Raw genomic sequence first — 27,291 nt, 5'->3', positions numbered from 1 at the left:
AGGAAAAAGAAAGTATGTGGTCTCCTACAGCTGATAGTAAAATGCTATTGACAAAGTTAGGCTTTACTAAGGCTTAAAACACCCTTCCCAGCCAGGTCAGCCAGCAGCCATATCCTTTCTGTACTCTGTAACCTACATACCTCTCATTCTTTTCCCTTATTGTTCCCTCCTCTGTACCTCTTACATCTCCTACTGTATTCCTAGTCCAGCTACCCCCTTTAGAAACTACTGGCAAGCATATCCTCGCCCACTAGGTGATGCCACTATCTACCTTTTCTTTTCTCCTATGTCTACCCCTCTCTTTTTCGGTTCTACTTAACAGCCTTTCCCCCCCCCTATTCTTGCTCTTCATTCTATCCCACTCTAACCTCCTTCTTTCTCTATAGCTACCAAGGTTTTTTCCTACTTTCTATTACTGAGTTTCTGTCCCCCTCACTCATCCCCTCCTTACTTACCTTCAGCAGTCAGCATTTCACAGATTGCGTCTCTAGATCTTCATCCCTCATTCGTCACTGTCTCTCCCACAACTATACTCAGTAAGTACTTTCTGCTCCACCTAACTATCTTTAACTATTTTCTGAGCCTTTCACCTCTCTGCTATTATCCTTCCTATACTTTCTAGTCTGACTGTATACATGTACCCTTCAACCACCTTTACTTACCTATCAGTAAAGCACTAGCTTCTTCCAGTGGTACTGGACCACACTTTCCCTTCCCTCCCCTGTCTACCTATTTCCTCTCCAATTGCATAAATATCCCTAACCTCCCGAGACGTCATCTTTATTCCTTGGTGTTTTCCTGTGGCTGCTGAATGATCCTAGCCCCAGCGTCATTTTGCACTATAAGTAGCGTGTTAACTAGTGTCTAATGATTTTTGGCTAAGTTTTGTATTTGCTTTTAATGATTTCATTTAACTCTAAATAGAGTGTTATTGTGGCCACATGTATCCTGGTGCTGACTGCTCGACTAAGTTAGTGAGTTAATTTATATCGGCCTCTATACTTTATTGGTTGCTCTCATAGACAGTTCTGTTTCTAGCCCAAACATAACCAGGTTTATTTTTATGTGACTTAGTCTAGTTGCGGTGTGTAACTAGTGGTTCCCACTGCTTCTAGTACATGTGCCTAAGCTCGAGGAGCTGTATGATGCCATCATTTCTACTGTGGGCATTTGTGCACCGTACTTGAGCTTTTGTAACAATGGTATATTCCTAAACAAATTGAAGGGTTTAGGTCGGGTGTACCCTAGACCATTGTGATTCTCTAACTGAAAGCACTATGTTTTTTCATGGCGTTACCAGCAATTCTAATTAGTTCCCAGACTTAGAATAATACGACATCCAGAGTATTTATGGGAGAAGGGTTTCAACTTGAGTGCTAGTATCTGATAAGAACTGTGAGCCTATTGTCATAGTGCACCTTTACTTTTTTCATTACTGTAACTAGATTCCCCATTTCTGTTAACAGCTTTTAAAGAAGCGTTCTCAAGATTTTAACTACAAGGGGAGAAGAGTTTCTACTTGAGCACTATTATCTGATGAGAGCCGTGAGCCTATTTTCATAGCGCACCTTTATTATTTTTCATTAATGAAACCAAATTCCCCATTTCTGCTAACTGCTTTTTCAGAAGCATTCTCAAGATTTTGATTACAAGGGTTACGACTCAGCACTAAGTAACGGGTGAGAGCCCAGACGTTATTTGCCTAGTGCGACATTATTGTATTCATGCCTAACTGACTTGTTAACTTAGCGACTCTCAGGGAACTAACTGAGAAACCTCTATTTGCCTGCCTAACCTGCAAATGAACACTTGTTCTAGGCCTTAAAAAGGATTAATGCTGTAGACCACTTTGTGCACTAAATTTAAAATACAAACGTTGTTTCAGTCACAGGTTTAACTGTCACAGGATAGCGTAATTTGTGCACAGTATCTTTTCGTTACCTTGCCCTTGCTAACCTAGTAGTACTTGGTAGTACCTGGTGATTGATTGAAGTTTATTGCTGTTTTTAACTGCTGCTATGTGCTTATTTTATGTCTTGCTGTAAACCTAATGTAAACCTGGAAAAAGTTACTATAATAAGAGCTGTGCTATTCACTGAACTGCTATAGGCTAATGTCACCTTGTATTTGAAATTCTCAGGAAGTGTGCTATTTTTATCTGTTGAACTTTGAAATAGTATTGTTTTATTGCTGCATTAGTTTTGCCTTTAAGATACTAACGTGTTATTCAGGTTTGTCTTATAGCAACTTTTATATTCACTGACTGTGTTTACAGCTACTTTCCTAACAATGAGACTTCTCTAGTTAGTATATCTCTGCCTTTACTGCTTTCTTACCAACTGAATGTATATATGTTTTTCCTGTTTATCTGAAATTACCTGTACTCTTATTGCTAAGTTACTGTTTGTCTATATTACATATTTTTCTCTCTCTCCCCTATATTCTACCCAGCTCTCCAGCCTGCGTATCCTGTTCTAAGAATTAAGAAACTACCCCACTTTATTTACCTGCTGTGTTACCCTTAAACCAAGGACTATTGCCGTATAATCTCTGCACTCCCACCACTTCAAGGAACAAGAAAGTTTGTTTTATTTTTTTTTTTTATTTTATTTTACATTTGTTTACCGGGCTAGTCCAGCTGGATATATGTCCATTTTCAGTGGAGGCCCGGGGAGAAAAGCTCCACTACATACTACTAAACAATGTCAAGATATACATCAATATACAATAATAGGAAAACAAAAAAAAAAATATGCAATAAATCTTGTAACAAGTTGTATAAACTTTTGAGTAGAGTCTAAATCTAGGATGGTAAAAAAAGAAGAAAAGATGAAGAAAATTAAATACTCTGTAAGAGTATATAGAAGAGAAGAGAGAGAAAGGTCGTTAAGGAATCAGATAAAGATGGGGAAAAAGAGAGCTAACCAGGGTTATGACAAGAACAGAGCCAATGGTTATTTAGAAAGAATTTTAGTTTAGTTTGAAATAGGGAGAGTGAAGTTAGGGATGTAAGGTCTTGTGGTAAGTTGTTCCATATTTTGCCAATTGAGTTGGAGAATATGGAGTCACCTGCTGAATTTTTGGATCGGGATGTTTGGACCAGTATTTTGTTGGTGGAGCGTAGGTACCTCTGATTGTTATAGGGCGTTATGAGGGTGGAGAGTATTGGGGTGTTGTCAGGGTGATGTAGGGCATTATGGGCAATAGTGAGTTGATAGTATTGCATGAGGTGTGGTAGTTCAAGCCACCCTAGCTTCTTGAGATTTAAACAATGATGAGTTCTATATGGAGAGGCAGTTGCAAATCTGGCAATATTGTTATATGATGTAGTAAGTTTTTAAGATTATGTTTAGAAAGATTTGTGTATATGGAGGAAGCATATAAGAGGGTTGAGATTAAGTGGGTTCTAGCTATTGTAATTTTGGCTTCAGGGTAAGAAAAGATTTGATTCTGTAGAGAGAGCCTAGTTTTCTGTTGGTAGATTTTATTGTAAGATTAATATGATTGTCAAATTTTAATTGATTGTCAATAGTAATACCCAAGAGTTTTGTTGTTTGGTCAGGAGAGATAATGGTCCCATTATCGGATGTAAGTGTAAAATGGATAGAGGAAGACAAGTGGGTGGGTGAAAAGAGCAAGAGTTTAGTTTTCTTGGGGTTAAGGAGAAGACAATGATTAGAGAACCATTGTTCTATAGTTGAGAAGGTTTTTTGTATGAGAGAGTGAAGTTCTGACTGCGTTGAGGCTGAGCAAATGATGGTAGTGTCATCTGCATATTGAATGCAAGTTGTTTGTGGAATAGCTAGATGAAGTTCATTAATGAAAATGGAAAACAAAAGAGGACCTAAAATAGAGCCCTGAGGGACTCCTATAGTGGTGGGGAGAAGATCAGAGAGTTGGTTGTCCCATAGAACTGCTTGTTTGCGGTTGTCTAGGTAAGATGAGAACCAGGATAATGCAGGGTTATCTAGAGAGAAAGATTTTAAACAATGGAGAAGAAGCTGGTGATTGACCATGTCAAAGGCTTTGGACAGGTCTACGAAGAATGCTGAAGAAGGAGTATTATTGTTGCGTTTTTTGTTAATTGAGTCGATGAAAGATAGTAAGGCTGTGCTAGTACTATGGTATGGTCGAAACCCATGTTGGCAATTAGCCAGGAGTTTATGGTCTAGTAGGTGATTTAGTAACTGTTTGTGGATACACTTCTCCATAATTATTGCAAGCGGATATAGTAATGCTATAGGGCGGTAGTTAGAGTACTCAGTAGAGTCACCTCCTTTAAAAAGAGGGATAATATAAGAGATTTTCCAGACTGATGGAATTGTACTTTCTTTTATTGTCCTGTTAATAAGTATAGAGATGGGGTATGCTAAGGCTTTTGCACCTAGTTGGAGGTATTCTGCTGGTAATCGGTCAGCAGAAGGGGTTGTAGGTTTTAGTTTATGAAGTAAGGACAATATTTGAGAAGTGGGTATGGGTTTAAGGTGAAATGGGGGGGGGAATAGTGATAGGTGTAAATAGTTTGGAGGTATCTGGGTTTTGTTGATTAGCTAGGTTTAGTATGGCAGAAGTGAAGAAAGTGTTAAAGGCATTAGCTGTTTGTAAGGGGCAATCGGGGTCAGAGCCAGATGGGTTTGGTGTGGCAACTTTACCAGGGATAATAGTTTATTGATAGAGGACCAAAATTTATGTGGTTGGTGTGGTGAAGATTGCTGAAGCTGAGTATAGAAGTTCTTTTTATCTTGTATGATGGCTTTTTTTGTCATATTTCTCTGTTGTCTAAAAGTGACATTATCAGTTAGGCTTTTTGTGGTACGCCATTTAGCCCAGACTTTATTCCTACTTAAGATAAGTTTCTTAGTGTTATTTGAGAGCCATTGGGCTGTTTTAGATTTGACACGCATAGAACGCATTGGGGCATGATGTTCAAGGATAGTGAGAAAAGTATTATTAAAGTGACTAACTGCTTCATCTATTGGGAGAGATTTAAGAGGTGACCAGTTGACTAGTGTGAGCTCATTTTGATACTGGTTGAGGTCAAAATATTTCTTACTACGGAATGATCTGACTTGGATGGGGACAGTAGTACTGTTTTTTTGCCTAATAATATAAGTGAGGGAGTGATCACTGAGGTCATCTGGGAGAGTTCCTGTTGTATAGTTTAGCTGAGGACTATTTGTTAATATCCAGTCAAGTATACTTTCTTTATTATTAAGTTTGTTTATTCTAGTTGGGGAGTTGATTATTTGAGAGAAGCCATGCAGGTTAATAAGGGTGGATGAATTAGTCTGTTTACATAAGTTCCAGTCGATGTTAAAATCCCCTAAGAGTATTGTTTCTTGAGGGTGATTTAGTGAGAGCCAGTTTAGTAGGTCTTCTAATATGGTTGGATTTTTTCCTGGGGGAAGATAGGTACAGATAATATTTAATGTTTTTTGTGGGTTGAGTTGCAGTTTTGTAATAATTATTTCAATACTAGCGTCAGATGAAAGGTTATGATTTGTTCTACTAATCTGCAGTCCTGTTCTATAGAGAATAGCAACCCCACCACCTTTTTTGTTTAAGCGGTCTTGTCTTAGGATGTTATAGCCTGGGGGAATAATCTCATTGTCTTTTATTGTAGGTTTGAGCCATGTTTCTGTTAGACAGAGAATATCGAACTGTTGAACTTCTAGAAGGGCATGAATTTGTGCTATTTTGTTACAAATGCTTTGTATGTTTAGTTGAGCAATTGATAGCGATTTTGGGGGTTTTGTAGGTAGTGTACTGTTTCTTATGAATGGGTGGTATTTAGTGGGAATTTGGGAGGGGTTTGGACCAGGGTTGGGGTGAATATCTCCATCTATTAATGAGCAAGATATTATAGGGTTAAAGGGTTGAGGGGGGTTGTAGCAGTAGTTAGGAAGTTTTTTAAGGTTGTAGATAAAGTATTTTATGTGAGAAAGGCGGTGGTATTTAGGTTGAAGATAGGAGGTTTTGTGGATGGTATTGAGATAGTTTATAGATAAGGCTGGTGGACATGTTTGGGTATGTCTGGTTGGGATTATAAGAGTAAAGGGTAGGGGTTGTTCATAGAAGGTTAAGAGATAGGTAGAGGTGAGAGTAGTTAGGAAAGTTAGTAAAAGGAAATGTTGAGTATAATTAGGCATGTTAAGAGGGCCTGTGCAGGGATGTTAGTAATGTATTTAGGGAGGGTGGGTCAGGGAGTGGGAGAGGGAAAGCTATATAGAAGGGGGTGTGGATGAAGTGTATGATATGATTGATTGTGATAAATGAGGGGTGTGTCTGAGGGAAATCAATTTGAAGATAGTAGAGGTGGGTTGGGAGGGTCTAGGATATGATTTGTTGTGAAGTAAGAGGGGTGTGTCCTTGTGGGGGATAAATGTAGAGGTCCTAGGGGTGGGTGGGATTTGGGGGCAGGGAGATTTTTTATTTATGTATTTATTTATGTGGTCTCCTACAGCTGATAGTAAAGCCTAACTTTGTCAATAGTATTTTACTAAGGCTTAAAACACGCTTCCCAGCCAGGTCAGCCAGCAACCATATCCTTTCTGTACTCTGTAACCTACATATCTCTCATTCTTTTCCCTTATTGTTCCCTCCTCTGTACCTCTTACATCTCCTACTGTATTCCTAGTCCAGCTACCCCCTTTAGGAACTACTGGCAAACATATCCTCGCCCACTAGGTGGCCCCACTATCTACCTTTTCTTTTCTCCTATGTCTACCCCTCTCCTTTTCAGTTTTACTTAACCTTTTTTCCCCCTATTCTTGCTCTTCATACTATCCCACTCTAACCTCCTTCTTTCTCTATAGCTACCAAAGTTTTTTCCTACTATCTATTACTGAGTTTCTATCCCCCTCACTCATTCCCTCCTTACTTACCTTCAGCAGTCAGCATTTCACAGATTGCTTCTCTAGACCTTCATTCCTCACTTGTCTCTTCCCGCTCCGTTCGCCCTGTGGGCTCACTCTGCTCCCCTACCCCCAATTCCCACCCAACCTCTGGGATCCTAGCCTTATACTTTTTAGCCACTCCCACCTCTCCTACCAACAAATCAAATAATCCCACCATACCCTCATCTCCACTTAACCCATCACAGCTCCCAACACTTACTGTTTATCTCCAACTCATACTTCTCTATCCTGTCTTTGAACTTTACCACCTACCCACAATACCCTTTTGCAATTTGTATCACCATGCCTAATAAAACTAACTAAACTACTACTCATTGTTACTCTCATATCTGTTCTACCCTCAGCCTGTCTCTTAACCTTCTCTGAGCACCTACATCACACTCAGTTACATTACCCAACTAAACAAACAGCCACACAAATCCTCACTTCCTCCCATAACAGCATAAATATAATATCCACACTTAGATACCTAACTGCAAAGTACCACAGATTGGCTCGCATTAAATATAATAATCCATTAACCAGGAAAATTCCATATCTAATTAGTAACATACAATGTTAAGTTGTCTATCTCGCCTTCATTCTTGCTGGTTGGGTTCGGAGCCGATCCTCGGCTCCGACTCGGCCATCTTCAATAGCTCGAGAGCTGTTTACTGGCTCGAGGCTACCCCATATCCCATGATGCCTGGTGCTAGCTACCCAGATCTCGTTTGCCACTTCAGACTGTGAGGTTGTCTTACTGGCTCAGGCTTGTATACTTTATTGTATTTTTACTAATTTTACTAAAATTTTTTCTTTATAGTGTACCTAATTACTTAGTTGTACTATTCCCCAAGCTAGATTCCCTAGATAGCATTTATCCCTCTTGTTTTTCTTGAAAACTTGTTTTACTTAGAGAGTTTTCCCCACCCCTCCCCCCTCCCTTCCTTTAGTGGTAGCCGTTTAAGTTAGAGGCTAACCCTTTTCGTTTTATTGTAGTTGTAAAATATATATATATATATATATATATATATATATATATATATATATATATATATATATATATATATAATATAGATTGTTTTTAGGTAGTGTCAGTAGTAGTAGACTTACTTAGGTTTTTGTTAGTGTGTGTTAGCTGTATAGTTTAGTTAGTTATAACTGCTAACTTGTTTTTTGGCTTGTGTGTGTGCGTATTTTCTCCTTGGTGTGTATGTGTGTGTGTGTGTGTGTGTGTGTGGTAAAATGTCCAAGTATACTAAAGTGTCTGGATTCAAGAAGTGTGACTCATGCCGTCAGAAGATGTCTCTGACAGATGGTCACACTTCTTGCGTCTACTGTCTGGGCGCGGTGCACCTGCAGGACTTTTGTTCAGTCTGTCATGCTTTCAACCCAAGGGGCCTGCAGGAGCGCAAAAATAAGTTAATCCTTCGGGGTTTGCTTAAGCCACAGGATTCACCAGCTAAGGCTCAGCCTGTGAAATTCTCCAAGCCACCCAAGTCTTCGGCTCCAAGTTCTGAGTTGTCGTTGGGTGAAGCAGCACCATCCACCTTGGCTCTGGCTGGAGCCGATGTGCCTCCCTCACAGTCGGCTCCAACACGAACTTCAGAGCCATCTGTGAGTCGAAAAAGATCTAGGTCTCCCTCCTTGGAGTCGATACACTCGGCTCCACGGTCACCTCTGCTCCAGTCGGAGTGCAGTCATAAGTCCTCTCACTCCTCTCGGTCCTCCAGACTTTCAGATCATGATTTGGAGAGAGTGGTCAGCAGGTTACTGAAATCGCAGGCCCTAGCAAAAATGTTGTCCAGCCCCCCCTCATCAGGTGTCAGCTCCATCCACTTCTGCAAATATTCCTCCTCCGACTCCTCCCTTGAGTTCGGAGCCGGAGTTCGTTGGGGTTCGAGTCGTGGAACCGCCGGCTCCGATACCTTCTCCTTCGGTTCCGTCATCTCCGATCTCATCCTTGGTCCCGTCCTTGGAAGGATCTGGGCACCGGGACTCCCTCGTCGGCTCCGAGGGGGTGAGTGGCATTGGACCCTTGTCCGACCCCACTCTCCCTCTCGGAGCTTCAGCGCAGGTGAGCTTGGCTTCTACATCAGCTTCGGAGCCATCCCCCTTGGTGTGGAGAGGGATTCCGATTTCTTCAGAACCGGAGTCTTTTCTGCATCCAGGCAGGGACACCTTCGAGGTCATGAGGAGTGTACTGGCCCCTGAGCCAGTCCCATGATCAACCCCATCGGCTTCTCCCCCTATGGTGCCTGCGTCTGCCTCTGCCCCTCCTCCTGACCCCAAGCGTGGGGAACTAGCGCTCCAGGGTACCCCTTTGGGTGTTTCTTCCTCTTCCGAGGCCTCCCCTGATCACTCGGAGGAGCCACCTCATAAGAGGAAGTGCAAGAGGAAGCACATTGATTCCCCTGAGTCTGTAACATCAAATACAGACTTAGAGGATTCGGAAGGGTCCCCAAGATCCCCCTCTGAAGATGTCTCCTTTTCAGACATCCTTGAAATCCTTAAGCAGAGGGGGAACTGGAATACCCTAGCCCCTTCTGAGGATGAGTCGGTATTTCTGGACTCGTTTGGTTCCCGACCCTCCACCCCCTTGGTGTCTCCGCCTTTTGACCCACTTATGTCTGTGGTGGCTCGGAAGGCGTGGTCAACTCCAGACACAGTGGAACCAACCCCCAGGAGACCTGCCAAACTTATAACGGCACCTCAAGACAAACAGTTTTTTATCTAAGGGCGTACCTGTTGATGCCATGGTGGTAGCAGCAGCCACAAAGAAGGAGTTGGCAGAAACTTCGTCATCTGTCCATCCTCCTAATAAGGAGTCTAGGACTATGCACAGTTATGGGAAGCGAATGTTTGCTTCAGCGACCTTCTCGACGAAGTCTCCGAATTATTTGTGCCATTTCACCCACCTTCAGAGGGATCTCCTTAAAGAGCTTGGAGATACCCTCCAAGATCCATCAGCTGTGGGGGCTCAAGCTAAGGTGGCCTCCCAACTGGTGACTCTGAATTCAGTTGTTAACTCCTCCATGAGGATCATTTCTTATGCAGCCGATGCACAGGGGTCGCCTTTAGGAGGCATGCATGGATGCGGCTGTGTAATTTTGCAGAACCCTTCAGAGCGTCTTTCACCAATACCCCCTTTGATGGCTCCGCTCTCTTTGGACCACAGGTGAAGGACACACTAACCAGGTGTGAACAGGAAGGCAAGACTCTCTCTGCCATGGGAGTCTATTTTTCCACTTCTTCCGGACCATACCCCAAGGGTCAGAAGAGTGGAAAAATGTGGTTCCGTAAATCCCAGGGAGCCTTGCCTGACACACGTGGTGAGTTCCCCTCCAGGGGCAGAGGAGGGAACAATAACAGATGCCACCCTCGGGGCAGGGGGGGTCCGCAGAACCAGGGCAGCAGAGAATCCTTCTCTGAGAAGTCCTTTCAGCATCCCTGAAGGGTTGCCCAGCTGCCCGCCTCTAGAGGCAGTCGGGGGAAGACTTTTGCTGTACCCCAAAGCCTGGCAGAATCTAACTCAAGACAAGTGGGTACAGTCAATCATATCCGGAGGTTACAGAATTCCCTTTGCTCAACCCCCGTTATCGTCAAACAAGTCCCTTCCAGATGTTCCACCCAATCTAATGGACCAAGCAGCCAAAGAAATTTCAAAGCTGCTACACAAAAGGGTCATCCAGGAAGTCCCAGCAGACCAGATTGGATCCGGAACTTACTCAAGGTTCTTTTTGGTACCAAAAAAGACAGGGGACTGGAGACGCATTCTGGATCTCAGCAGACTAAACAGGTCTGTACAAAGAACAAAGTTTCGGATGGTCCTGCTACAGTCCATTCTACCTTTCTTGGGTCAGGACAGTTGGATGTGCTCTATAGATCTTCAGGATGAGTACTACCACATCAAAATGCACAGGCGCTCCAGAAGATTCCTTCACTTCCGGCTGGGAGCCAGTCATTATCAGTTCAGAGCTCTGACCTTCGGTCTCACCACAACCCCCAGGGTGTTCACCAAATGCATGGCAGTGGTTACGGCTCACCTGAGATGTCAGGGATTCCAGGTGTTTCCATATCTAGACGACTGGCTCCTCACTGCTTCCACCAGGTATCACCTCCTGCAAGCCAGGGACTACACTATCAAAACTTGCTCCAGGGTAGGTATCACAATAAATTTCGAAAAATCTGCAGTGTTGCCCTGTCAGCATATCACTTATATAGGCACAAATCTAAATACCAGAAACATGTTTGCGAACCTTCCACTGGACAGGGTGTATCACTAATTCGCCAACAAGTACAGATTTTATTAACATGCAAAACGATTCAAGTCAGGTTCGTCCTCCGAATACTGGGTTCCATGGCATCAGCAATTCTTCTTGTACCCTGGCCCACTTTCACATGAGAATCCTCCAGTGGCTTCTAGTCACACAGTGGTCCTTCCAACAGCTTCCCATGTCTCACAAGATTATGATCACAGAAGCATGCAAGAAGCACCTTGCTTGGTGGATGGTCTCCCCATCAGTTTCCCAGGGCAGACCATTTGTGCCATCCCCTCCAGTCACCACAGTGACCACGGATGCCTCCCTGATAGGGTGGGGGGGGCATTATCAGGGCAGGACAGTCCAAGGCACCTGGCAGCCTCACGAGTACCATTTGCATATAAATGTCTTGGAGATGAGAGCCGTGCTTTTAGTGTTGCAAGCCCTTCAGGGCTCTCTCCCTCCTGGGACCATTGCAATTCAAACGGACAATATGTAAGTGGTGTGGTACATCAACAAGCTGGGCGGAACCAGATCCTATCCTCTATGTTGAGAAGCACTCAGACTCTGGCAGTGGGCGATCTCTTCCCAACGTTTTCTGATCGTAACGCACATCCCTGGGAGTTCCAACGTCATCGCAGACAGGCTCAGCAGAGCAATTCTCATGCCTCACGAGTGGTCACTGAATCAGGTAATTGCGTAACAAATCTTTTGCAAATGGGGTCAGCCTTGTTGCGACCTGTTCACCACACCTTTCAACAGCAAGTGCAGCAATTTCTTCTCCCTTCTTCCACGCCACTCCCCCAGAGATGTTCTAGTCCACGATTGGCCTCAGGGACTTCTTTACGCCTTTCCTCTGTTTCCCCTAATACCCAAACTCATACAGAGAGCAACTGCGTTGGGTTGCAAAATGATCCTCATTGCCCCTTACTGGTCTCGACAGATATGGTTCCCATTCCTGTATCATTATCTTCTCGAGCAGCCTTGGATTCTGGATCCTATTCCATATCTACTGATTCATCAATCGGGCAGACTGCATCTATCCCTTCAAACACTCCAGCTCATAGCTTGGTTGCTCCACTTCCTACCTTAGCCAGGCTTCCTAATATTTCCTCCTCTGTGCGGGAAATTATCTCATTGCACAAATCCACAACTAGGAAAACTTACGCTAGCAAGTGGAAACGTTTTTCTTGCTGGGCAGAGGCTAAGAATATAGATCCCTTTTCAGCCCCTGTCTACGAGATTCTGGAATTTTTAGCGGAACTCTTTCATTCTGGTTCCGCTTCTGCTACAGTCAGGGTTCGGTTAGCTGCCATTTTGAATTTTCACATTGGGTTGTCTTCTAATAACATCATGTCTCACAAGCTGTGTAAAGCCTTCCTCAAAGGAACCACTCTGCTCAGGCCCCCAGTGAGGGATCCCCCACCTCTGTGGGATCTAAACTTGGTGCTAGCTTCCCTAATCTTGCCACCTTTTGAACCTGCAGCATCTTGCTCCATTAAGTTTTTATCCTGGAAGACACTCTTTCTGGTAGCCATTACTTCTGTCAGACGTGTTTCGGAGGTTCAGGCTCTATGTATTCGTCCCCCATACTTAGTTTTCCATAACGATAGGGTCACTCTAAGGACCAATCCTTCCTTCCTTCCTAAGGTCTGTACACAAAATAATTTGAATCAGTCCATAGACCTTCCTGTGTTCTTTCCTAATCACACCAATAACGCAGAATATTAATTGCACCAGTTGGATGTTCACAGACAGCTGCGTTTTTATTTGCATAGGACAAAGGACATCAGGAAGTCGGACCAACTCTTCCTTTCCTATGCTAAGGGCAGACAGGGCCTTCCGGTCTCAAAGGTAACATTATCTGGATGGTTGTCTCACATTATTTCATTCATTTACCAGCTGAGAAACAAGAAATTATCTACCAAACCTAAAGGCCACTCTACTAGGGCATTGGCTACTTCGGTGGCCTTCCAGTCTAGGTTGCCCATGGAATCTGTCTGTGCAGCTGCTACGTGGGCTAACCCACATACCTTCATTTCTCATTACAAATTAGACATTGCTTCCAGGAACAGGGCTGATTTTGGTTCCAGTGTTCTGAAGAGTCTGTTCCATTGAGCCACCCAGGATAGTAGGTGCTAGAGACGCTGTCCCAACCAGCAAGAATGAAGGTGAGATAGACAACTTAACATAAAGAAGTTATGTACCTACTATAACGTTCCATGTTAGTTGTCTTCTTCTCACCTTCTTTCTTGCGTCCCACCCTCCATCCCTCTATCCTAGTGGATCGTGAGGAGCTCCCTTATTCAGATTTCATTGGCTGAACATTCTCTGGTTGTCCTTTCTGCTTAGATAGCTTCATAGTTAGGTCCAAGGGACTACTAGGGCAGAATTCTTCATTAGTTATGTCTGGAATAGCTTTTTCAAATGAGATCTGGGTAGCTAGCGCCAGGCATCATGGGATATGGGGTAGCCTCGAGCCAGTAAACAGCTCTCGAGCTATTGAAGATGGCCGAGTCGGAGCCGAGGATCGGCTCTGAACCCAACCAGCAAGAAAGAAGGTGAGAAGAAGACAACTAACATGGAACGTTATGGTAGGTACATAACTTTTTTTATCCTTTGCTTGCACTAAAAAAAGCAGTCCTTAGTAAATGGAGACAGCTATCCTAATCCTGGTCCAGCCAATGTCATACTTACTGATCTCCTTACTACCAATCCTTCTAACACACTTACCCCTAATAAACACTCCAACTCACTCCTTATAGCACATCTCAATATCTAAAGTGTTAATAACAAAATTTCCCAACTCCATTCTCTCCTGGACATACACTCTTTTGATATTCTATGTTTGACAGAAGCGTGGTTAAAACCAGGAACTCCAGATAATGAAATTATCCCACCAGGTTACAATATTATGAGACAAGACCATAAAAAGAGAACGGGAGGGGGAGTAGCAATTCTCTTTAAGGATGGTCTTCAAGTTACCTCCCCACCCTACAACCCCCACCTAAGGACAATAATGCAGACGTCCTTATTTCCAAAATTCAACTTAATTCTAGCAAATCCATATATATCTTTTGTGTCTGTTTTCCCCCTGGAAATAATATCAGTTCCCTAGAGGATATTCTTTGCTGGGTCTCATCAACCTTCCCACAAGAAACTATTATTCTAGGTAACTTCAATATTGACTGGAAGTGCATTAATACTGAACATCCCACTTCTCATATCAACCTTCATGGATTCTCCCAGACCATCATCTCTCTTACTAGGCTTAACAAACAAACAGTAAAGAAAGCACCCTAGATTGGATTCTTATTAATAACTACCACCAAACTTATAAAGTAGGTATTCTCCCTGATGATGAGAGTGACCACTCTTTGACCTACATAATCAGGCAAAGAACTGACATGTCTCACCCAACATCATCATATAGGACTATATGGTGTAACAAGCATCTTAACCAAGAGCTATTCCAGAGTGAACTTAGCGCTTGCAATTGGTCTCCCCTAAAAACCCTTCCACTTGAAGAGGCTGTCAAATACTTTAACTACAAATTCCTAGATACCCTTGACCAGCATGCACTCAAGCGTACCATCAGGACTAGATCAAAACCAGCCCCTTGGCTTTCTCAAGAAACAAGGCTAAAAATCCTACTCAGAAATAAAGCCTGGTCTAGATGGCGAACAATCAAAAACACATTCAGCAAACATTTAGACATATGAGGAATGTGACAAAAAAAGCAATACTTGCAGACAAAATAAACTATTACTGCAATACGCAGCAAACACACCAAAATAATCCTCAAAAATTCTGGGCTAGTATCAATAGACTCCTACACCCAGGTCACTCCAGTACTCCAACCTCAACAGGTACCAACCATGAGACTCCCAAACAAACTGCAAATGCCTTGAATACCTTCTTTATGGAAGCTATTCAGTCACTAGCCAGTCAGCTATCCCCTAATAGCTCCAGCCTTCTTATCCCGGCTTCTAGCTCTCTTCCTAAATTCCTACTGCAACCCATTTCAACTAATTTCATTTACAAAATCATTCAAAGACTGAAGCCTTGTACTCCTTCAGTGGACCAGATCCCAGATGAATACCTTGAAAAAGCAGCTAAAGCAGTAGCTTATCCTATATCCATCCTGATAAACAGAACTATTAATGAGGGAACCATCCCAGCCATCTGGAAAATCTCACACATTATCCCCCTACATAAAGGTGGTAACTAATGAATATTCTAACTATCAGCCAATAGCTCTACTATCCCCCCTAGCTAAAACAATGGAAAAATGCATTCATCATCAGCTACTACACCACTTAACTCAACACAATATACTGGCTAAGAGCCAGCATGGTTTTAGGCCGTTCCATAGTACCACTACTGCCCTCTTATCCTTCACTGACACCATTAGCAGAAACCGTAACAACAATCTTCTCTAGTCAGCTCTATTTATTGATCTTTCAAAAGCTTTCGATATGGTAAACCATACATTGCTTATGAATATTCTGAAGACACTCTCTCTTGACACACTGGCAGTAAAATGGTTCAATTCCTACCTTAGCAATAGGCAACAAGCTGTTCTCTGGGAGAATAACCTATCATCCCACCTGCCAGTAGCAATGGGTGTCCCCAAGGCTCCATTCTAGGTCCTCTCTTATTCTCCATTTTTATAAATTATCTCTACTTAGCTATTCCTCTAGCTACCTGTATGCAATATTCAGATGATTCTACATTAATCTGCACAGCTAAAGCTTCACCTGAACCGCAATCCTTAACTCAGAATGTATTTAATTTAGTGGAATCATGGTTCTTAAAATGTTGTCTCCTCTTGAATCCCAAAAATAAACAAAGCTCCTGCTCTTTATTCTTACCCGTAAGACCATGCCAATAAAATTCTCAGTCACTTCTAATAATGGTACCCTCATATCCCCTGACTCTACAACCAAACTCTTAGGTATTACAATAAACAATAAACTTAACTTTGACACACATATTAATAACACAATAAAAACAGTTAACAGAAAAATAGGCTCCCTATACAGGATCAAGCCTTTTCTAACTCCAATAGCAAGAACTACTATTGACCTCTCCCATCTAATCTCCACACTTCTCTATGCCTCACCTGTATATACTATAACCTGACTAAAAGTAATCTTCTCAAACTAGCTAGTTCCTATAATAACATTGCCAGATTTGCCACTGTAAATCCCTTCAGAACTTACCACTGTCAGAATCTAAAACAGCTAGGACGACTTGACCTACAAAACCAGCTTCAATTTAACCAACTTACTATTGCCCATAAAATCCTCAACCAGCCTAACAATACTCCAATACTCACAAACCTCATAACCTCCTATAAAAATCTTAATACCTTATGCTAATCAAACTACTGATCAGCATAAGTAAGTCTAAAAACATGGCAGGCAACTCCCTGTTCTCTAACACAACAGGAAAAAGCTGGAACCTTCTACCTAGTGAACTTACCTCTGTTCCTTCTTTACCCCTCTTTAAACAAAAACTGAAAATATTCCTTAGGGCGCACTGGCTATGCCCATGCAATTACCCTAACTAGCTTCCAACTATGCTACTATCTCCTTAACTCTTCATCTATACTAATTTATTTCTTTCCTAAGTGCAAATATAAGCAGAAAGTCTCTATTAATTACAATGTTCCTAAGTCTTAATATAGGCAAGAAATTTAAACCAGGAAAACACTTAGGTTATACCTCGTGAAAATCTTGTCCTATATTTTTGTAAATAATTTTTTGTTATGTACTGTTTAATGTGCTGAAATATCTTTTATGTTTCAACTTTAGTGAACTTTTTTATCTTTATAGTAATCCTATCATCTTGTTATTACTGTACTTTTTTCTTGGAGCGTTTCTCCCCGGGTGTCTACTGAAAATGGAAATGTATCCAGTTAGACTAGCCCGGTCAACAAATGTAAAATAAATAAACATCTTCTGTCTAGAAATTCTGGGCTTCTTGCATAATAGCAACAATACATAATTTCTTTCTTGTCCTCAATAGTCCACTCTGTCATCTTTATGGCTCTTTTTTGGCCTACCTATTTTTGTGATTTGTATGGACTGCTACATCCTTTTACAACAGCGAGGCCTTCCTACCCTGAGCCTGGCCTGTTTCCATGTCTTGACTATTCCACACTGTCATTTTTTCCAGTCATGGCACCAGTTTGCCTACCAGGATTGGGCACATTTTTATCCTGGGCCATATGAACCTGGCTATCTTTTTTTTTTTTTTTAACCTACCTCTGTCCATGATATATGCTATATAAAATACTGTCTATACATCAGTGTTATCTTGGTGAGATTTTAGGAAAAACAGGGTCCACCTCATGAAGATATTCACCAAGGCTTGATGATGATTTCAGTTCCAGCAATATTGGTTGTATAGCTTGGGAGATGATCACTGAGATAGTAAGACATTATACTAGAGAGGATGTATTTGCTAGTCTCTGATACAAGGATTCAGTCTAATTGAGAATTTGATGTCTTGCTATAATGTGTGGCACTATTAATTAGCTGTATGAAACCAAATAATTCACACTAGATGTAGGTGAGTTTAAGTATATATCCAAGCAACTGACATTCATGTCAACTAGCAGTATTTTTTTTCTTGTGGAATTGTTATAGATAGCCAATGTAGGATATCTTTCAGTATAGTCACCAGGAGGAACATAAAGAACTGTAATACATATTTGTTTATAATAGATTTAATTTCAGGAAAGTAATAAAAAGATCTGCTTAATTGAATTTTGGTGTTGGCTTGTAAGTGGAAATGTGGTAGTTGTGTGGAAGTATTAAAGCGATATCTCAACCTTTCCTCTTTATACAGTCATTACAGATAATGATATAGCCAGGAGGTGTAATTTTGGAGCTGTTTATGCTGAGTTTAAGCCAAGTTTCAGTTACAGAAAAATATCAGGCTTATGTTGGGTAATTCAAGCATGTAGTTGAGCAATTTGATTTCTTATACTACTAACATTTATGATAGCAAAGATAAGATCACTGGGGTTGGGGGTTGTTCGTTGTGTGTTGAAGAGAATTGTCTTGATGTTAATTGTGATAGGTGGGGCCAGAATTAGAGTGAGAGAATCCTCCTAGAAGGAGTTTAGTATTTTGACAAATAGTTAAGACTTGTTTTTGGAAAGTATTTTTTCCACTTAATTTTGTTTTGGTTTAGTTGAAATAGAGTTAACAGTATATATTTTGAGTAAAGGTGAGAGACATCATTAAATAAGTTTGGTGCGATTTGTGTTGGGTATAGGGATGAATTATGAATAGTTGTTTGGCACAGAGTTGGAGTTATGTTGAGAGCTATTACAGAGTCATGGTAGAACCACTTCAGGTCAAATTATAACGCACAGTAATCCGTTTATAACCAATGTAAAGCAATTAACAGAGAAGCACAAAGTAGAACAGTTTTTCTTTCATTTGCTGAATGCAGAAACTGGTCAGCCAGGAAGACTAAGTAACTGGCTTATACAGGGTCAGCTATTAGTCAAAAGAAAGGACAGTGGCCAACTTAGTAAGTGGTCTTTAGAGTGTAAGGACTACACTTTGAGGAAGGGATGTTAAAGCCATTTTCCAGTATAGATAGGTATTTGGCTAGCAGAAGCTAATACAAAGCAATGTTCTTCAAGATAAATTTACTTACATTGTACAAAGACAGAATTCTAACCGAAAATGTGTGGGACTTGGCCATTATGGCCATACCTGTCAACTGTCCAGATTTTTGCCTTATATTTTTGGTCTATTTCTCATAAAATTGTGGTTTTCTGGCAAATCATTTGCATATCATTGAATACTACAATGAGAAAATGATGGAGGGCAATTGAGTTTCAGACTTCGTATCCTTCAGAAAATTCATACTAAATCAAAACATGTTGTTCTATCAACTTTTTAAGCTTGTTCCTATTGCTGGCCTTTGTCCCCCCCCCCCCATTATTTGTGGCTTTGTCCAGATGTCTTGCTCTTAGAGGTTGAGAGGTATGACAGTATTTGGATCAGATGTAGTGACCACAGGCTCTGAAAGTAAAGAAAAGAGAAAAACTTTACTAAAATGCCATACTATAGTGAGGTAATAAAGTTAATACTTATTATAAAAAGAGATGGAGGAAGGGCCACAGTGAGTCAGAGCAATAGAATGTAGGGAATGTATAACAACAAAGAAATAATAAAAAAAAAAAAAAGTAGGTTAGCAGGAAGTATATTGATAGAGAACCACGGTAACACAGTGTGTATACATATCTATGTGTGTGTACATATATATATATATATATATAGAGAGAGAGAGAGAGAGAGCTGTATAGAACAAGTTGTCATAACATAGTACTAAACTGATAAGCACAATACAAAACCATCACTAAGTAAACATTCATGGGATTAGCCAGTACATCAAAAGAGTGTTTATATATCAAAACACAAGAACCTGACATTACATACTTGTTAAAGGGCACAGGCTCAGCATACATAAAGCAAATCTGATTTTGAATGAAAATGATGCAAATACAATACACTACTAAGGTCAATTCATTGTTCTGCACAATTTCAGAACAAATACAAGTGTAATAATATATGACACAGATCTGCACTATAACAAAAGTTGGTGACTGAGTGAAAGAGGAGAGAATAGTGAGAGGATATTTAGCAATACATTCTTCTATAGTGACCCTCCCAACCTCAGGTCAAATTGTAATGGAGAGTAAAAGCAATTAACAGAGAGGTAAAAAGTAGAACAGGTTTTCTTTCTTTTCTTGAATGCAGAACGCTGTCAACCAGGAAGAATAAATAACTGGCAAATACAGTGTAAAGTAATGGTCAAGAGAAAGGACAGTGGCCAGATTTGTAAATGGTTCTTAGAGTACAAATGACACTCTTTTGGAGAGGGGGTGTTAAAGCCAATTTCCAGCACAGGTGGGTATTTGAATGGCTGAAGGTAATACACAGCAAGGTCCTTCAAGATATGTTTACTTATTTTGTACAAAGACAAAATTCTCATTGAAAATATTTTGGGAGTTGGTCCTTATGCAGAGTTCCTGCAGTATTGAGGCTGGGTATAGTGATTTTCTTATTTCCACCTCAATAGCAAAACTGTTCCATGCATGGTATGTTCTGGACAGCATGTATCATATGCACTACATAAGGTTTTCTTTGTATGTTATATTCTCCTGGCAAACATAAGTCTGTAAATAAATCAGTGTAGTCATGAAGAAAATTACCACTATAACTTTTTATAATAACTGAAATGCCAATCTGCAATGTGATATGATTCTTGGTACCTGCATTCTTTCCTTTACACTAAATTTATTTTACCATTCCCATTCTTTCACAAACAATACAAACCCAAGGTATTAGGAGAATTTGCTTCCTTAGGTGGTAGTATTTGAAAATGAAGACTTGAAGGTTTTAAAGTACTACTGAGTTTCTGACTTATGCTACCACCTATTATCTACAATAAATCAGCAATTTGAATGCATCTCCCTCTTCAGAGTTATATAGCCTAAGCTGGTTAAAAGAAATTTCTGGCAAAATGTTACATGTTACACTCATGACTAGTTAAAATTCTTTATACTGTTCATTAATTCTCATTAGAGAACAGGCAAACTACATCAGCACCCTGATTGGAGAACAGATGTTTTCCAGCAGGGTATTTATGCATAAGCAATGCCCGCTGCAAAACAAGTCTGCTGCTTCATGGCATCGTATCACGCTGCTGTGGAGCTCGGACTGAAAAAAACCTAATCAGCGCCATTATCTTACACACACTAAGCAGCACTTTTGCTGTTTAGTGAGTGTAAAATATATTAAAAAAAAAAGAAAATAAAAAGTGTGTGTGTGTGTCTGTGTGTGAATGTGTGTGCGCATGTGAGTGAAACCAAGATAGACTGAGTATTTATTTTATAGGTTCATAGGTAAGTACTAGGCTATCTGCCTGAGGGCATCTATAAGCCTAGCCAGAATGTGTTGGCTTTCGCCGCTCCCTCAGATTAGTTCCCTGTGCCTCTGTCCAGCAGAGCCATTAGTTCCCTGTGCCTCTGTCCAGCAGAGCCACTGCAGTGATCCCCGGGGTAAATTTTCTGTTTTCCATCCACTCATCAAGGTTTCTCTTGAAGAGTGTTAGAAAGGGGCTCTGCCTACTGTAGATTTGAATCCTGTTCCAAAGCATGGGGAGTCTCTGGGACAGGAATCTATCTCTCCAGCACATCCTATTTCTCTGTTGTGGTGAGGTTTAGATCTTTAGAGCGTGTGGCTCTTGGGCATTTGTTTTTTTATAGGTGGAGCATGTCCATCATATCTGGGTTGAGCATGGCCTTGTATGTCAGGCAGAGATCACCTCTGAGTAAGTGGTATGCAACCAAGTACAGCTGGAGTTTCTTCAGTTGGGCTGCATAGGGCATCTGTTTGAGGCCAGTAATCCTCTTGGTGAGGTACTTCTGTGGTCTTTCCAGCAGTTGCAGGTGTCTTGTAAGGTACATCCCAAATGGGGCATTGTACTCTATGATGGGTCTGATGAGTGATGAGTAGAGGGGCAAAATAACCTCTTTTGTTCTAGATGCGAACCCTTTTGTGATTAGGTGGGCCACATAGAAGGATTTTCTAACCACCTTGGCAATATGATTATCAAAGAGAGGTTGCTATCTACTTGGGTCCCCAGATCCCTTATTACATTTTCTGTATTTAGGGGACTACCACGTATGTGGTAGTTCACGGGTACTTTGTTTTTTCCAAAGGGGATGACTATGCACTTTTTGGCATTTAGCTTGAGGCCATGATTTTGACACCAGGTATCCGTCTCAGTGAGACCCTTCTGGAGGATGTCTGTATCAGCGGTAGAGTCAGTTATGGCCCTCAGTTTGCAGTCGTCTGCAAACTTGGTCAGCCATAGTCCTCCTGTGCTTGCCTGTACCTCTGAGAAGTATATACCAAACAGAAGGGGTCCCAGGACTGAGCCCTGGGGGACGCCACTTGTAACCAGTTTAGAGTCAGACCTAGAGCCTGCAACTCTCACCGTGTGGGTTCTGTCTGTGAAGCCAGTTGGCAACCCATCTTATGACGTAGGGGTTTATGTTCAGGCTGGTGAGCTTGTCTATAATACTAGAATGAGGAATGGTGTCGAAGGCCTTTGCGAGGTCTAGGTAGGCTGTGTGTACCACCTTTCCCTCTTCTATAGACTTGGTAACTGTCTCAAAGAAGTCCACCAGGTTTAGGAGGCATGACATGCCCTTAACAAAGCCAAACTGGGTAGGGTCATAGGTTCATAGGTTAGTACTAGGCTAACTGCCCTTGCGAGCCATTGTAAGCCTAGCCAATTATCCCTTGTGAGACTCAAACCCTGCACCTTGTGTTTGTAAGGCAAACACCTTAACCATTAGGCCACCCTCCCAACCCTAGTTGGGTCCAGTGTTTGGAGGTTCCCAATGTTTCTGTTAATGAGTTCCATGATGATGCACTCCATAGCCTTGCTGACCAAGCTAGTCAGGCTTATAGTGTGATAGTTCCCGGGGTCTGTTGTGGCTCCACCTTTGTGGAGTGGAATAACTGTTGCTGTGCGCCACTCTGTCTGAATTCTGTTTTTCTTTTACTCTCCGCCCAACTTCTGCTGTTTTCCTAAAGTTGGTGGCTTTTGTAGTTGCCCACCCCTACTGTAAACTTGATTTGGGACACTCCTCCAAGTCCAATCTCATTAGCTCATTCTACCTAATACAGAGATCATTTGGGAAGACCAAACCCCTTAGTTCCTTAATCTTACATTAACTTCTGTTCCTCCTCTCTCCCTTTCCACTTTACTAAAAAAAAAAATCACTTTATTCAGCTGATTTTACTGCATCTGTGTTTCCTTCTTTCCTCCTCCTACTCTATTACTTCATCTTGCTCTTTCTGCAACTTGCTGCTTGTTCTGTAAAGTGTTCAGTTGCATCTTTCCTGTTGCATTTATTACTGTTTGTTTATAGCCTGATTAAATTTAAGTGTTATTCCAAGCCACTTAGTTTTGGTTTAAGCACCTCGGCTTTAGGCCTACCCATTAGCTTTCCCTGGTCTTTCTCCCTCAGACTCTGATAAATATGGATGGACAGTTTCCTACAGTCTCTCCTTCCAGTCTGGTTGATATTAGCATACTGAGACAGTGTAGCAACTGCCTCATGTACATGGACAATCATCTACTACAACAACCTAGGAACACAATTTGAGAGCGATGCAATTACGTTAGGAACCTAGAGTCTATGCTCTCTTCCTCACAAGCCAGTATATCTGACAGTGAGGAGGTTATCAGCACAATCACTACACCTCAGACACCATCTAATCTTGCACAATGCACAACCACATATGCAGAGGTCCTCAACAAAAACATACCCAAACAAAGGAGACCTCTGAGACAAAAACACACGGGACCTCCACAGCCCTCCACACCATATACCATGTGTTGAAAATGGGTCCCAGGCAGGTATGTCCCTAGCCTTAAGCAGCGTTCTACCATCACACAGAAGGATGCCTCAATAAAAACAGAAAATTATTGACTTTACTAGTGATCCAGTACCTGATAGCCTGGGAAGATATGATCGACAGACCACGATGCTTTGCCAGAGATGCCCTGCATCTGTCTAACTTGGGCTTCAGGCTTTGGGAAAAGTCTCTTGCCTCCCCCATAGTGCCATTTTTATGAAAAGTTATGAGGTTAAAACTACCAACATAAACATTTCAACAAAACGCAACTCATTACATCCGAGTGATGCCTCCAGGTGCATCTGTGGTTGACTCCTGCTGCTGCCGCCTCTAGGCATCAAATATTGCTTGTTCATATTTGCATTAATAATTCCAAAGCCATGCTACATACAAAACTTTAAAATATTTAATCTTAAAGCTTACACAATGGCTAACTCAACTACATTAATATTTGACATTTGTCTAGTGCAGGTAAATAGATATTAACTGTTGTTTTTATGATATTAATTTGTATAGATATCATTTTCACATTTTTGTAAATATCTCATCAACCAAGTAACACAGACAGAACTCCTTAGCCTCATATGAAAGCTCTCAGCTAGATGAATAAAATACAACTGACAGCATGTGTTTACCTTGGTGCTTGCTGAGATATTGTTAGGTGTTTACAAAATATTACAAATGTAAGTTACTGTGTTTACTGTGATTTATAAAATTTGGTTTAAGTCCTAAAGAATGCTACCACTATAAAAATAGTTTGTGCTGAAGAGGATGGCATTTATACTTCTGTCAATAGCCCCTATGGTTCCAGAGACATGAACATTTGTTTGAAATGTGAGGCCATAATTTGATTCTGTCAAAAGGCTTAGGCTCCGCCCATTAGAAGTTAAAGTGCAAACTTCCTGAGCTCCATTGGAGGGAATGAGTTAAAGGTCATGCTGCTAAATGCTAGGAGTCTAAACATGAAACTGCACTCATTGCTAGCATTCTTAACCCTGGAAAATGCTGACATCTGTGCAGTCACAGACACCTTGTTCAAAGCTGTGGAGATCACCCAAGCCTCACCTGGTTATTCATCCTATCATACATTCAAACCCTAAACTGTGGGCAGTAAAGCCAAAGGAGGTGAAGTTTCAATATATATTAAAAACATACACACCTCCGGGCTGGTCAAACAGTATGACGCACAGGAGACACTCCAGGTGCAGTTAACCATTGACAAGACTCTTGCCTCCTCCATAGTGCCATTTTTATGAAAAGTGATGAGGTTAAAACTACCAACATAAAAATTTCAACAAAACGCAACTCATTACATCCGAGTGATGCCTCTAGCTCCTATTCAAATTATAGCTAGCTCCCAGCCCCCAAATCTAACTCAAAATGCCTAATCCACCTATCTGGACCTATTCGAATCTGTCAAGATTCAACCCTTTACCCTGATCCTGGGTGACTTTAATTACCCAAATATAGATTGAAGAGCTTCACATGCCAGAACACAAATGCCCAGAGATTCCTCGATTTTATCAATGCAAACACCTTGGAATAGCTAGCCAATACCTCCACAAGAGGTGATAATATCTTGGACTTGGTATTAACCAACATGAGTAACCACTGCAGCATCCCTACAGTATCGTCCTCCCTGTTAAGATCTGACCATAAGAAGGTCATTTTTGAAGTCACCATCTCCCCTGACCCCCCTCTAGCTAGAGTCAAACAAAAAAAAAACTTCTCCAAAGCTGATTACAGCCTCCTGAGGGATGATATAAACAGCTTCAAACCTCCTCTTCCTTCTCTGTAGGGACTGGCACCAATATCCAAAACTACACCAAAACAGTATACAAGCATTTATATAGATTCATGGAATTGGGAATACCGAACAGGACTAAGTCATCATCCGCAAGGAAGAGTAAACCTGTCGACATGGTGGACATCTGCAATAAATAACTCTATAACAAAAGGAAAAAATTACTGTCCAGGACCTAGAAGGAGCAAGTGCCCAATTGGAAGCAATCTGTCCTTAGCCTGAACAAGCAAATAAGAGCACTAGTGAAATACTCCAAAGCAAACTTTGAGTTCAAATTGGCCACATCTACCAGAGACAATCATAAGGCCTTCTTCACATGTCTGTAACCTTAAAGGAAGTACCCAGATCTGTTCAGAACTGGTGGTCAAGGACACCACATATATAAATGCTGTACATATAGCAAACTTGCTGGCTGACAGATTCAATGAAAACTTCACCCCTCTGTTCCTCCATCAGTAAATCAGGACATCTCCAGTTCCTGCCACCTTCCCCTTATAGCTAGTGAGCAGGTCATCACTGCTGTCTCAAAGGCAAAAAATGCAGACTACATGGGACCTGATAACATCCCAGGCTGCATCTTACATGAACTCAGGCAGGAACTTGCAGAACCATTCAGAGCCATATTCATCCAAAGCCTGAGTACTGGCTTTGTCCCAGCAGAGTGGAGGACAGGCAATGTCATCCCTTTGCACAAAGGTGGAGCATCCACTGATCTAAGTAATCATATACCAATCAACCTAACTAGCTTGATCTGTAAGGCAATGGAACTTCATTAACTAGGACATTGGCAACCTCCAAACACTCGATCCCACACAGTTTGGCTTCATCAAGGGGAGGCCATGTCTGTTAAATTTGGTCGACTTCTTGAGAAAGTCACCAAAGACATGGACGAGGGGAAGATGGCTCACACAGCCTAACTTGGCCTGGACAAAGTTTTCAACACTATTCCCCCACTCAGGCATAATAGGCATCAAATCCGTATGTTACCAGATGGGTAGCATACTGGCTCACTGATAGAACCCACTTAGTGAAAATAGGGGAAGCCAACTCAAGCAGTAGACTTGTAATGAGCAGCATACCCCAGGGTTCGGTCTTGGGGCCTCTGTTGTTTGGGATTTACTTTTCTGAGGTGCAGGCCAAAACCAGTGGGCTATGGCTGGCCAAATTTGCAGATGACTCCAAGCTGGGTGCTGTCATCCAGTCCCCTAGTGATGTGGACATCCTTCAAGAGTGTCTTACCTAAACAAATAACTGGTGCCAGAAACATGGCCTCAAGTTGAACACCAAAAAATGCATAATTATCCCTTCTGGGGAGAGTGACATTCCCACAAATTATTACATTAATAACATCCTAAACACGCAGTCAGTTGTGAGGGATTTAAGCGCCTAGATTGATAGCAACCTGGCTTTTGACCACTATGCTGTTTACAATATACAGAAAGCTTTCTACATGACCCACCTCATAAGTAAGGGTATCTTATCCAGGGACAAGGAGGTCATAACATCCCTGTGTTCTTCCCCTTATAAGGCCCATTATTGAGTACAATACCCATTTCAGCATGTACCTCACTAAGCACATGCAGCACCTGGAGAGAGACCACAGAGGTTCTTCACCAGGAGAATCCAGGGCCTCAAACATCTATCATACAAAGGCTAAAAGCCCTATTCCTCTACTCAGTTTTATACAGTCTCTTCAGATGTGGCCTCTGTCTGGCATACAAGGTGAAATTTGACCCCACCTTGATGGGACTGCTACATATCTTCAAGCCAAGCTCTACTCAAGTAACCTGCATGTGCAGCCTCAGCCTGGTCTGTGATATCAGTAGGACTTGTTGGCGGGACAGATTTGTGTCCCAGAAACT

This window comes from Protopterus annectens, chromosome 9.part0, assembly GCF_019279795.1.
Source record: "Protopterus annectens isolate FY-2018-M chromosome 9.part0, PAN1.0, whole genome shotgun sequence".
Classification (NCBI taxonomy): domain Eukaryota; kingdom Metazoa; phylum Chordata; order Ceratodontiformes; family Protopteridae; genus Protopterus; species Protopterus annectens.
The sequence above is the reverse complement of the archived record's forward strand: the minus strand, read 5'-3'. Positions refer to the sequence as shown.